Source organism: Lepidochelys kempii, chromosome 10 (assembly GCF_965140285.1).
Source record: "Lepidochelys kempii isolate rLepKem1 chromosome 10, rLepKem1.hap1, whole genome shotgun sequence".
In the NCBI taxonomy this organism is placed as follows: Eukaryota; Metazoa; Chordata; order Testudines; family Cheloniidae; genus Lepidochelys; species Lepidochelys kempii.
This window is the reverse complement of record NC_136389.1, coordinates 68,142,196-68,154,346: the sequence shown is the minus strand read 5'-3', so window position 1 is coordinate 68,154,346 and position 12,151 is coordinate 68,142,196.

Sequence of the window (12,151 nt, the reverse complement as noted above, 5' to 3'; positions counted from 1 at the left end):
CCACACTTTTCTATAAAGCTTCCAGCCTGCAAGCTGGACCTGGAAGCCCCCTTGTTCTGAAAGGGATAGTTTGCAATTCCAACACAGTCCTCAATACGCCACACAAATCAACATGATTTTCTTTGCAAAGTAACTTGAAAATTCTTCACAAGAAAAACTTGACTCTGTAGCTGACTGGAGGCAGCACAGATTCATCAAGTTATCAACCACTTGGAACAGATCTGCATGATGAAACTTCATTAGTATTATGGCAGTGGAAAGGGAACATTTACTTGCCTCCTGAACACACAGAGCACGTGGGGTTAAATCCTGACTCTTCTGAAGTCAATTACAAAATTCTCGTTGACTTCAGCGAAGCGAGGATTTCACCCAACTTTTAACATTGTATGCTATGAGGAATCAGATTCCATTATTCTGGCACCTCAGCCATCTCCCCTCACATGTCATCTGCAAACTATGATGAACTGTATGGTCAAAGGTTGGGGAGAGGGCATTCTGGGACTACACTTTTAGTAATGGAGGAGGACAAAAGAGTTTTGTGTGACTATTCACTGCTAAATAAAACTGAAAATTATATAAATGTCAAGAAGATGCTTTTTGTATCCTGTATTTGTGATTGTATGCCAAAAAATCAATTCAAATATTTTACAGGCAAATAAAATAAAAACACAAATCCACTTTTTCAATCTGTAAATAACTCAACATACAAGACATAGTCCCTTGTTCATATCACGTAACCTTACTTATGATTCTTCAGAAATATAAATAAGTGGCCTTGGTAAATTTCGGATGTTAGTATGCAGTGTATCTAAAGCAATACTGCAGTGATTGGTATTTCTTCTAATACCATGTAGCTGTTCTGCTACTGGAATTCAGTTTTATGCAATTCAATCTGCTGCTAACAAGGAGAAATAGTAACACACTAAGCAAATTCCGAGAGACTTACAAATCAAAATGCTCTGAGTTGTTGCAGCCGTTGTCAGGCTAGCTGCTGCATGTTTATTAGTGTCCCCTTTTCTCTACCTGCAGGATAGTAAAGAGCAGTTATTGCTGGACACTATGGCCTAACAATGTTTGCCAATTCTAATGCTTCTCATAGCAACATAATGCTTTGCACTGCTATGATACACTCCAAATTAGGATTTTAAACACTTTAAAACTATGAATTAATTTAGCCTTACAACTTTCCCCATTTTACAAGTGGGAAAACCGAGGCAAAAAAATTAAGTGATTTACTCAAAGTCACACAGGGCTCCTAAGCAGAGCAGCAATCAGAATGAAGTTCTCCTCACTCCCTGTCCTGTATATGAGCAACAAGACATAAAATAGGGTTTTTCTCTCTGAGTTTCTCAAAAATATTTGCAGTTGCCTTGAGTTAAGTTCCACCCTTTGGACCCCTTGTACCAATGATTCAATAAGCAATGTGGTTCTTTTGGAGCAAAGGCTACTCCAGGAATAGCTAGAACCCCATGAGTACAGGCAGCAGGGCTCTTCATTGCACTTCAGAATGCTACACTAGTTAATATTTTTGTTGTTTTTGTATTATTGCAATTAAAAAACATTTTTACTCTAGCAAGAACTTGTGTCGTCTGATTGACCAGAAACAGCCTTCTCATAGCCTGACCTTTGAGGATCAGATTCTGTTCTCAGTTACACCAGTGTAGAGCTAAAACAAGTCAAGTAATTTCTATGGAACTATGCTGGCTTTACACCAGTGTAATTGAGAGAGGCTAATACCCTGTGGGCCTGATTCTTCTGTCATTTAAACTGGTTTTAAATCCACATTATTGTACTGACTTCAGTGGAGTTACTCCTGATTTACACCAATGTGAGAGCAAAATCAGACCGGTTTGTCTACAAGGACAGCAAAAGTCATATGCCTGTAAAACACAAAGGGTCAATAGCTTTCTAATACCCTTGTAAATTGGAAATGGTGCTATTCAACAGTGGAAAACTAGTGTAAGTGAGAGGAAACAGGGCCCTAGAATCATGTAATGACTTGTTTTTACAGCAAAGAATGGGTCAAATTAATCCCTGGTGTAACTCCATTTGCTTCAGTGGGGTTACACTAGGAATATATTGGTCTTACTATGTTCTTCTTTTTAATATATGTTAGTTCTGATAGAAGCCACATTCATTTGTTGATAGTGACTGGAAATTTCAGCTGTTTTACAGCTTTGCTGTCATATCACTTCCATTACATCAATTCTATTAGCCTCAGACATTGCTAATATCAAGTTTTTCTGATCCTCCTGGCTAGCCACATGAAATGGATAATGAATTGTTATTTTTGGATTATGCAGTCTTAACAAAACAAACTGGCATTCCAACTTGTCATTTAGCTACCTTGCAAGTCTGACAGAGTTTTCATTATTAGTGCATTTCGATATTTATAGAAAATTGGCACTTAGATATTAAAATTGGCACTTGATATTAGCTACATATTTCTGCACAGTAATACAGTAATCAGCACTTGAAGTATTCACTCCAGATCTGAAGCACATGAGGGCCTGAATTCCTGGCTATGGCTGAGGAGCCCACAGTGCAGTTCAGGTTGGCGGTGAAGGCAAACGGGACTTCCTTGCCACAGGGCTTGTCCCCCAACTGCAGTAAGTTACGATGACAGTGAATAGCCTGAGGAGTCCAATACGGTATCCAGGAATCATCAGGCATAGGAACGCTAGGGCTACACTCCCTTTGACAGCAGCAGGGAGAGAGGAGTCTAAACACCCTGCACCAGCTTTGTGCCACTAGGGGATCCCATTAATGATCCTACTGTGGTCAGTTACACTGGCTCTAAGGCCATAATCCGCAGGGACCGGGAGATGCATTAAACTCACTGCAGTGAGATGAGCAGAGTGAAGCAATAAACTCATTCCTATTCAAAATCCTGGTTAACCGTTAACAGACCTACTCCAGTTAAAGTCAAGGGTGTTGTGCCATTGATTTCAATGGGTGCAGTATAGAGCTGTGTCTCTTTAACAGGATGTATCTGAGCAATAAAAGGCAAATCCAGATCCACTGAGCCAGAGACAGTGGTTGCTGGATGTGGTGGGGCTATGCATGGGTGTGCCATGTTGTCCTGAGCTCAGATCAGTGGCACATGTAGAGCTGCATTCAGAAGGCACAGTAGGTGTGACATTGGCATGGTTGAGGGATGTAGGACTGGGGTAGACTCCACAGAGCCAATCTGTGACCAGGAACATTCCTCTCTCCATTCCTGCATCTGCCTAATATCACTCCTGGAAATTAAAATAAAAATAACAGTAAGAAATAGTCATACAATTTAGATTGTATGGACTAAATTCTGTCCTGGCATAAGTTGGCACAAATTCCATTGAAGTTAGTGGAAACTACGCCAATTATAGCTCTTGATTTTTTGTTACATATTTCATTTGGATTTTTTTTCCCCCACACAAAGCAAATACAGGATACTTGACACTGCCTCTATGTTACCTTAAGAAGAAACAAGTACAAACAATATGAACCATATACTTTACACAGATATTTGTGACCTGGCTTCATAATTAACAACTGCAATTTTTATAGAACCCTATTTTCAATAATGTCATGGGACAAGTTCACCCCATCCCCCTTTTGGGGCAGGGTAGGGGGGTGGTAGCCCCCACAGTTAAATTCACTGATCTACCCCCAGCCTCAGGACAGTGGGACCTAGTGGCCAAAGTCTATAAGGTCACCCTTCCTGGTAGGGCTATGAGGCCTGGTGGCCGAATTCAGTGTACTCTCCCTCAGGGCTGTGTGGCGCAATGGTCAGAGTCAATATAGCCACCCTCTCCTTCAGGGCTGTGTGGCCTGATGGCCAGGACCAATATGGCTGCCCCCTCCTTCAGAACTATGTGACTTAGTAGCCAGATGGGGGTGGGCCACCACCTAGGGGTGGGTTAGGACCAGGGTAGGGGGATCCGGGCCCTCCCTACTCCACCGGGTCCCAGTCCAGGGCCCTGTCGGATGTAAGTGTGTTCACCACTGAGTCAGCGGGGATCCTACCGAAACACGCTGACGTCCTTCAGCACAATGGCTAGTCCGTACTTCCTACTGTATCTCTCAAAGAAATGGGCATCTCCAGGTTTCTAGGTGTGGGTAGCTCCTAGCAATTCCAACCCCGCTCGGGCATCCACAGGCATCTGGTTATCCACCTGAGTCTTGCCATGGCTGGCTTCCACATTCTGGGGCTTCAGCAACTCCTAGACTGGAACATGCAGCGAGCATCTTCCCTCCTCAGCAGTCAGCCCAGACTGAGCCGCGCTACTCCCTTTCATACTTGTACTCCAGTTTGAGCAAACCCAGTAAGGGTGGAGAGGTGTGGCTTCCTCTGCCCAGAGTGTGGAATTAACCCCTTCTTGTCCAGTGTGGGGCAAGTACACCCATCACAAATGGGCTTATAACCAGACGTACAAAGTAAATCATTGTGGGCTGAAAATTAGCATGCAAGATTTTGGTCCTTGAAGTTGAGGGACTGGAAGTTTTTGTTTGAAGAAGACAAAGAGAACAAATTCAGTTTTGGTAGTTTCATGTCTTTTTGCTCTCTACTTATAAAAGTTATAGCTGGCATGCAAAAAAAACAAAAACTAATTTTATCAGCACTTAGTCTTTAATATATACCAGCAGCTGTTAATACTTTGGGCAAGGTGGAGGGAAATTTTAAAGAGGAAAAAATACATGAATACATATGCACATTAAGAAAGAGGATCTTAAACAATACTAAAACTAAATGTAGCTTTAAATGACCCTTTAAAACAGCTGTTGATGTTAGAGATTTAATTAAAATGTAATTAGTTGTACATTCTACCTTGAAATGAACAGGCATATTACCGCCTTCAACTACGATGAATTCCCTTTAACATTCATACCTTGCCTCTGCCAGTAAAAAGACAAGTCTTTACAATAAGTGTCATAAAGATAAGATAATTCTATGTAAAATTTTACAATCTAAGTGAACATAAAACAATTCTTTACACAATGGTTCAAAACCTTATTCATTATATTCAGGGCATTTTAATCTATTTTATAAGTGTTTTTGTATGTACATAAGAGAATAATGAATAGAGATAAATGCCTGATTCTATTACAAATAAATGATGGATTCTGATGTATGCAGTAAACTATTGTTTTTAATATCAGGACCTTAAAATAGGTCACCAAATTACAATTCAATCTCCCTCCTTTAATTTTCATTTACATGGCCCTGACACTTGACATACAAGTTCTTATCCTAAATGTATTTGTGTGTACGTGCAAATATATGGCCCTACCCTCTAGATAGGCCCTCAGCCATAGAGAAGGCTATGGATGCTCCACTGACATGCTTTGCTAGGGAACTTCAAAAGATTATTCCACTTCCCTCATGGAATTATTGCCTCCGTAATAGCCATAGAAATCTCTATTAGACATCCATGCAGAAGTAGGCATCCCATGGCTGCCAACAGGGAGGAGTGCCCAACCCAACTGGCATATAAGGGTCATGGGGAAAACACCAGGGGCTGTTGCACTGAACATATCCTAATGGTGGGGAGGTCATTCTCTGTATGACTGAATGATGGCTAGCTGGGGAAGAAGTGAAACTTGAAGCAGTCTATTCTTGGCACACTGCTCTGTTGCTCAGCCAGGGAGAAAATGAAATGGGCCATTAGGCCTGAAGATCAAAAGTGGGGAAAAGGTAGTCCAGTAATACAATGGAGATATACACTGAGGTAGGAACAGAAGACCCCACTTCCAGGAACTTCTGATCTTTAAACTTGTGATGATCCTGGCCTCTAGCAGCTGTTTCCTCATCTGGAGTCAAGTTGTAACTGTATAGCAACCCTGTGACAACCCTTGGGTAGCTGACATAGATGGGCAGGACAAGCATAGACAGTAGAGCAGCATGGAAAGTGAGAGGCTCCAGTCATGTGCCGCTGTGCACCTCACTTCTGAAGGTAGGTTTGTTTGCTTTTGGATTCCACCACAAACCACCTTTTCTCTTCAGCAGGTTGACCTGCTGCAGAGCCATCCAAGAATAGTGTTACTCAGAAGGTTGAAGAAATATTTTGCTGACTGGGCCCTTAATTCAATTTAGCCATTTGTAGTATGGAAAATTGTATTTTTATGGCTTAAAAATGTTCAAATTCCTCAACTAGAAAGTGATTTAATAATTTTATATGACCGATCTTTTAGTAAATGACATATCTGGAAAAAAATAAGATGGTTGTTAGGTTTCAAACATACAATCTCTACTTGTGCAGCAATTAATTTTCCTAATGGTTTTAAATATTCCTTGTGGCCTCAATTTTCACACAAGCATGACCAACTGAGCAAATCAGACACGTGATTGGTCATGTGCATTTACCACAGTTTGTCACAATCTTGGTAATTATGCATGCAAAGTTACAAAAAATTTGGTTTATGTTGCACACTCTAGACTACATAATTATGGCAGTGACTCATACAAAAGTCCCATTGTCTACAGTAAAGCTTTTCATATTAAAAGATGCAGCATTAGGTGACCTTCAGAGCCACAACAATGTCATCTTTTCCCAAACCAAACCACAGACATGAAAGCCAAGAGCATGCCACACTGTCCCTATAAACGACTGACAGCATTATATTGCCAAAGCCTCTACCCTAACAACTTCACTTGTAATGTCAGACCTCAATCCTGCAATCCTTACTCATATAAATAGTCCCACTGAATTCGGTAGCACCAGCCATATGAGGAAGGATTATTGGATCAGGTTCTAATATTCTTCTCAATTTACTTACACTTTTACACCACCATTAAAAAACAAAACAGAGGAAATTAAATCAAAAAGTGCTGCAGTGGTATTATCTCTACAATAGCAAAAACTTCTGAACTCAAGATTCCTTGCCCTGCCCTTGGTGCAACCTGTTGGGCCTATGTGTATGATATAGCGAATGTACATTCTTCTTCGGTACTTCCAAGACCTAGCCATGCATGTCAGATACTTCATGGCTTGCACACTCAAAAGTCCCATGGAAGACAGTGGTAGTTTTAAGTGCGTAAGGAATGCAGGTTCAAGCCCAATATGATACTGTTTGTTGTATCCCAATATACAGGAAGGCTGAAATTCAATGTGGAGATGAGAATTTGGAAAACTGTTGATTGTAAGCAGCTTGTAATTATATGTTTGTTTACACTAGAGCAGTAAGATTACTGCATATTGATTAATTAGAAAACAGCAGTAACAATAGTTTCACTTACATCATGACTTGCATCTCAGGATATGACACCACTTTAGAAACATCCAGCCTCTAAGCTTCACTATACCCCTATGAAGTAGGTATCATTAGTCCCATTTTGCAGATGGCAATACTGAAGCATAAATGAGGTTAAATGCATTACCCAAGATCTCAGAGTGAATCAACGGCAGAGGTAATAGTAATTATAAGTCCTGAAACTCAGACCCTTGTTCTAACTCCTAAAGTGGTGATGATGTATTTGCCCTTTTCAGGCAAATAGTGGAAATAGTTTCTAAATGCAATGGAAACTTTCATGACTCTCTCACAAAAGGATATTTCTAGAAAGTCATACTCTAGCTGAAATTTTCTTCTGACAAATGTAGCTTCCATGGCTCGGATTATCTCTCAAAATATAAAGAACCCTAACAATCAAATAAAAACTCCATATAGGCACAAATGAAATCTAGCATTTCCACCATTAATGCAGGTTCAAAATTAGCACCTGTAGTGATGGATAAAAGTGAATGAGACAAAAATACAAAGGGAAAGCTAAAGGACAAGATCTTCTATTCACCCATTCATGGCAGGTAGATTTACACAGGCAATTCCCATTCATGCTAATGTAAGTAGGCCACATTATTCCCCCAGATATGGGTGGCAGAAAGACCCTTACAGCTAAAAGGCAAAAGTACTTTACTGTATTTTAACTTTATCAGAGACTGAAAGGCAGTAATAGTAAATATAAAAATCTCTAATTTTTCCTCAATTTAAAGCTAACCAAGCCACTTTTCCTGGTACATTATTATAGAAGACTATAAAGATCTTCAGACAGCAAATCAATCATACCTGCAGCAGTAAAGTTACGGATACATTTAGTAAGACTTGTATTTAATTGATTTGTTTCTTCACTAATAATTACACCGTTTTCGTATTAGCAGAGACATGTAACAGTAACTCACTTACAAAAACATTTTGGGAACAAATATTATCTGTACACACTGGTTCAGGATTTATATGCAAACACCCTTTATTTGCCATAGTGACATTTACTGAAAGGATCAAATCCTGCTCCAATGGGAATTTTGCCATTGACTTCAGTGGGACTGAAATTCAGCTATAAGGTCTAAATGATCATGAGTAGCTTCTAAGGCTCTGATCCTGATTTGTTCTCACAAAACTGCACACACAAATCCCATAATTGCATGTGCAAATCTTGGCTGAAATATTTAAAATACAGTTAAAGTAAGTAAAGAATGTTCTATATACCACACTGATTAAAATCTGAATTTTTCTTTTGTATAGTACATAAGAATATAGCTTGTTCCACAAAAATTAAGCAACCATAACCTTTGTACTTTTAAATCAAATTTAGAAATTAGAGTCTATTAATTATTCTATTATACACAACTGCAAAAAACTCATTGAAATCATTGATATTAAGCAATAAACTCTTTTATAGAGTTCAAATAGGATTTTAACATACATTTCCAAAAATCACTGTACTATCCATATTTTGCTGGACTCAGCTGAGATTTGCAAGCAGTCATCAGTCTATAATGACACACCTGTATCCATACAGTTATCTATGTGTATAGATAACTGCATACTCATGCATGTATTGCTGTAGACTTCAGAGGTCATAAACTGCTCTACCTGCATTGGAGAGAGGCGTTTGGACTCATCACTGCCAGGTAGGGAGTGCCTCCTCACTTCAAAGTGATTTGAGGGCACCCAGCACCTTAACAAAAGTGCTTCACAGCTTGCAGGTTTGGGCCTTTTGTCAGTTGCCAGTTGGACTACAATAAACTTGTGAATCAGCAGTTCAAAACATTTGATCTTCTGAAGCATCAGATGTACTTTAACTGCTTTGGAGTTAAACTAGTCTTTGTTGCCTAATTAGAGCCTCTCTGTTAGGACAATGAGCACAGGAAACACTGATATGTAGAAGTAGTGAGAATAATCACTTTTTCTATTTCAAAGTGACCACTGAAATACAATACACAAGTGTAGGCAACTTGAGGATGGGGTTAGGGAGCTTTAGTTTATGCCTCTGTAATACTAGGGCATAGACCTCCTCCCAATTAATTAAACGGCAACGCTCCCATAGATTTCAATGAGAGCAGGAGCGACCTTGGTTAGGATTTCACATTCCAAAATGGAGTTTATTGAAGAAATAACCAAGGGAAAGTAAAAGAAAAAGCAATCCAATTACAATTCAATGTATATATATTTATACAGATTTTTTTGCTGTTAACTTTAGACTTTGCTGGTAAGTTTTATTTCAATTTATTGAAATATATATTTAGAGAGTAATTGGAGATTAAACTGATCATTATAATTTATAACAAAATAATATAGTAGAAAAGACCTTTCTCCGAGGAAGCCTGCACTCGCTTTGAGGTCTGACTGATATACAAATTCTAGGGAGCACAAGATGTGGACAGAGGAAAGAGTGGACCTTCATATATAATTATTACAAAGGTAAATTTCTCCTGTTTTCAAACTAATTATATGTGTACTCTCCATGTACTGTACGTTAGTAAAAACAGACAGAGGAATATGCACAGAATCCTTAATTTCTCTCTGGTTTCAGCCAACAAATTGGAACTGCCACCAAAAAGAAAAAAAAATCATTTCCCTTGGACATTAAAGGCTCAGTCCTGCCACCTGTACCTACACAAATAGCCCTTACTCTGTCATGGCTAGCCCAGATGTCTTCAGTAGAACCACTTGCCTGAGCAAGGTCTTTAAACCTTACCCACAACTCTCGGCCCCAACCACTCAGAAGCCCTTGAAAAACAAACTAATCATTGTTCTGCTAGATAAATATTGAAATATAGATTTCCAAGTACTCAATTACTATTTTATGCTTTGACATACCCCTGTACCAAACATACGCTCATATTCCAGTTTATTATGTGTGTGTGTGTGTTTGGGGGGGGGAGGGTGTCTCACTCCTCCAGGACAAATTCCTTTGGCAAATTGTCCCTCTTGGGCCAAATTCTGTGCTGATTTATAGCCCCTAAAATCCCATTGAATTAACTGGGGTATAAATCAGCACAGAATTTGGCCCAATATGCGTGGCAGTACACAGGTCATCTGCATGTCATTCTCCGCCGAATCTTTGCTAACATACAGTGGGGGCTATACTAGCCTATGAGCATGGATTTTAAACAACAAGCAGAGGATGTGTGTTTCGGGCACAAAAACTAACAAGGATCAACACATAATAGAGTGAACACTGTACATGCTATTATGCCTCAGAGACTGCCTCCACCTGTGAGTTATGCCCAGAAGCTGTTAGCAGGCATGGAGAACTGATGGTAGAACTGCTTAAGACAAGAGACTGCTGAGGCTGCCAACATAGGATGCAGAAGAGCTACTGCCTCCATAGCTCCTGCTGCTGTCAATGCACACATTTGAGAGATAGGACATCATCCCATGGCTAAATGAGGATAATCCAGACTAGTCCCTCCCCAAAATAAAGTGATTGTTGAAGAGAAATTAACACATGGTCACAGTAGGTGCTGTGGGCATTGCAAAGGGACATGATCCCTCTTCAAAATGGCACACACACATAGAACATGCAAAAACGAGGAGTCCTGGTGGCACCTCAGAGACTAACAAATTTATTTGGGCATAAGCTTTTGTGGGCTAAAACCAGCTCATCTACATCTCCAGACCCTGGAAATATTGCAAGGAAGCCAAAAAGGGGATCTTAGCCATAAACACAGGATTTCCTTTGTTTTACCTACAATAGATTTGATGAAGAAAATTACAAAATAAATCCTGCAAGGTGGATGTTGAAGGTAAGCCTGGTTACATTTAGTTAGATGGGAAGGAGAGGGAATCAAGTTAATCTGTGTTAAATGATGAGCCTGTCATACTGGCCAGGTCAGTACGAACTTCGTGACCTGCAATGCAAGTGCTGGTCATTAAAGAAAGATAAAAGTATAATTGATAAAATCATTGATTGTTGCACTGTAATATTTAAGTAAACATAGTTTTGTTTTTTAATTACTTATTTCATTTTGGTTGGAAAATTACACGGACTGATCAGATTCACTTTTCTTTATAAGCATTTTTACACTTTCTGACTCACATACACTAGCACACACAGGGCCCAAACACTGTGGAAAGGATTTTAAATCCAAACAGCAAATTGACTATTTTAAACATTTATATTATATTTTCTAAAACCTGTCATTGAGAAAACCTACACTTTGGGCCTAAACAATAATCCTTTCAAGTCTCCATTTTTCCAAAGTTTTAGAGTATTTGAAAATATACACGGGGGATGGCTCAAATACCCTGTATCCCCAAATCCTTCTCCCTGATCATTGTTTTTTACCCCAGCATAACTGTCCCAAGGAAATGTTAAAATAAACACACACGCACCAGAACCACCAAACATTTCACAGAAGAAATGGGCTGCATAAAAGAAATCAGGACAGTTATGGAATAAAAAGGTAATTATGTAAAATAAAAAGTCCAGCACATAAACTATGTTACAGGTTTTTTGCTATCCTGCTACAAAGGTGCTTTGGCCTATTTGAAAACAATCATTTAAAATGTAGCCATGTCTGCTATACAAAACATGCTCAAACATGGGTTCTGCACCAAGTTCAGTTAAACAGTTTGGATACAATCAATACAAAAATGCTGCAACATTTACATGTCTGGCTTTGCTGATTAAGTCAGGAAACTTGTATACTTTCTTCACTCTTATGCCACAAGTTTGCATTGTTAAAAGTCAACAAACTTTACAAAGCAATAATTTGTTTATTCAAATAAACTTGTCAACACCAATTAGCCTGCACCACAATCACCAAATACCAGGAAGCAGTTTCAGGAATTTAGGAAAAGATCCTGATTTAAAACCCTTCTTCTGCTCAAGAAAATATTTTGTCATTCAGGGTCTGATCCTGGAAATACTGGAATTACTCTTAGGAGT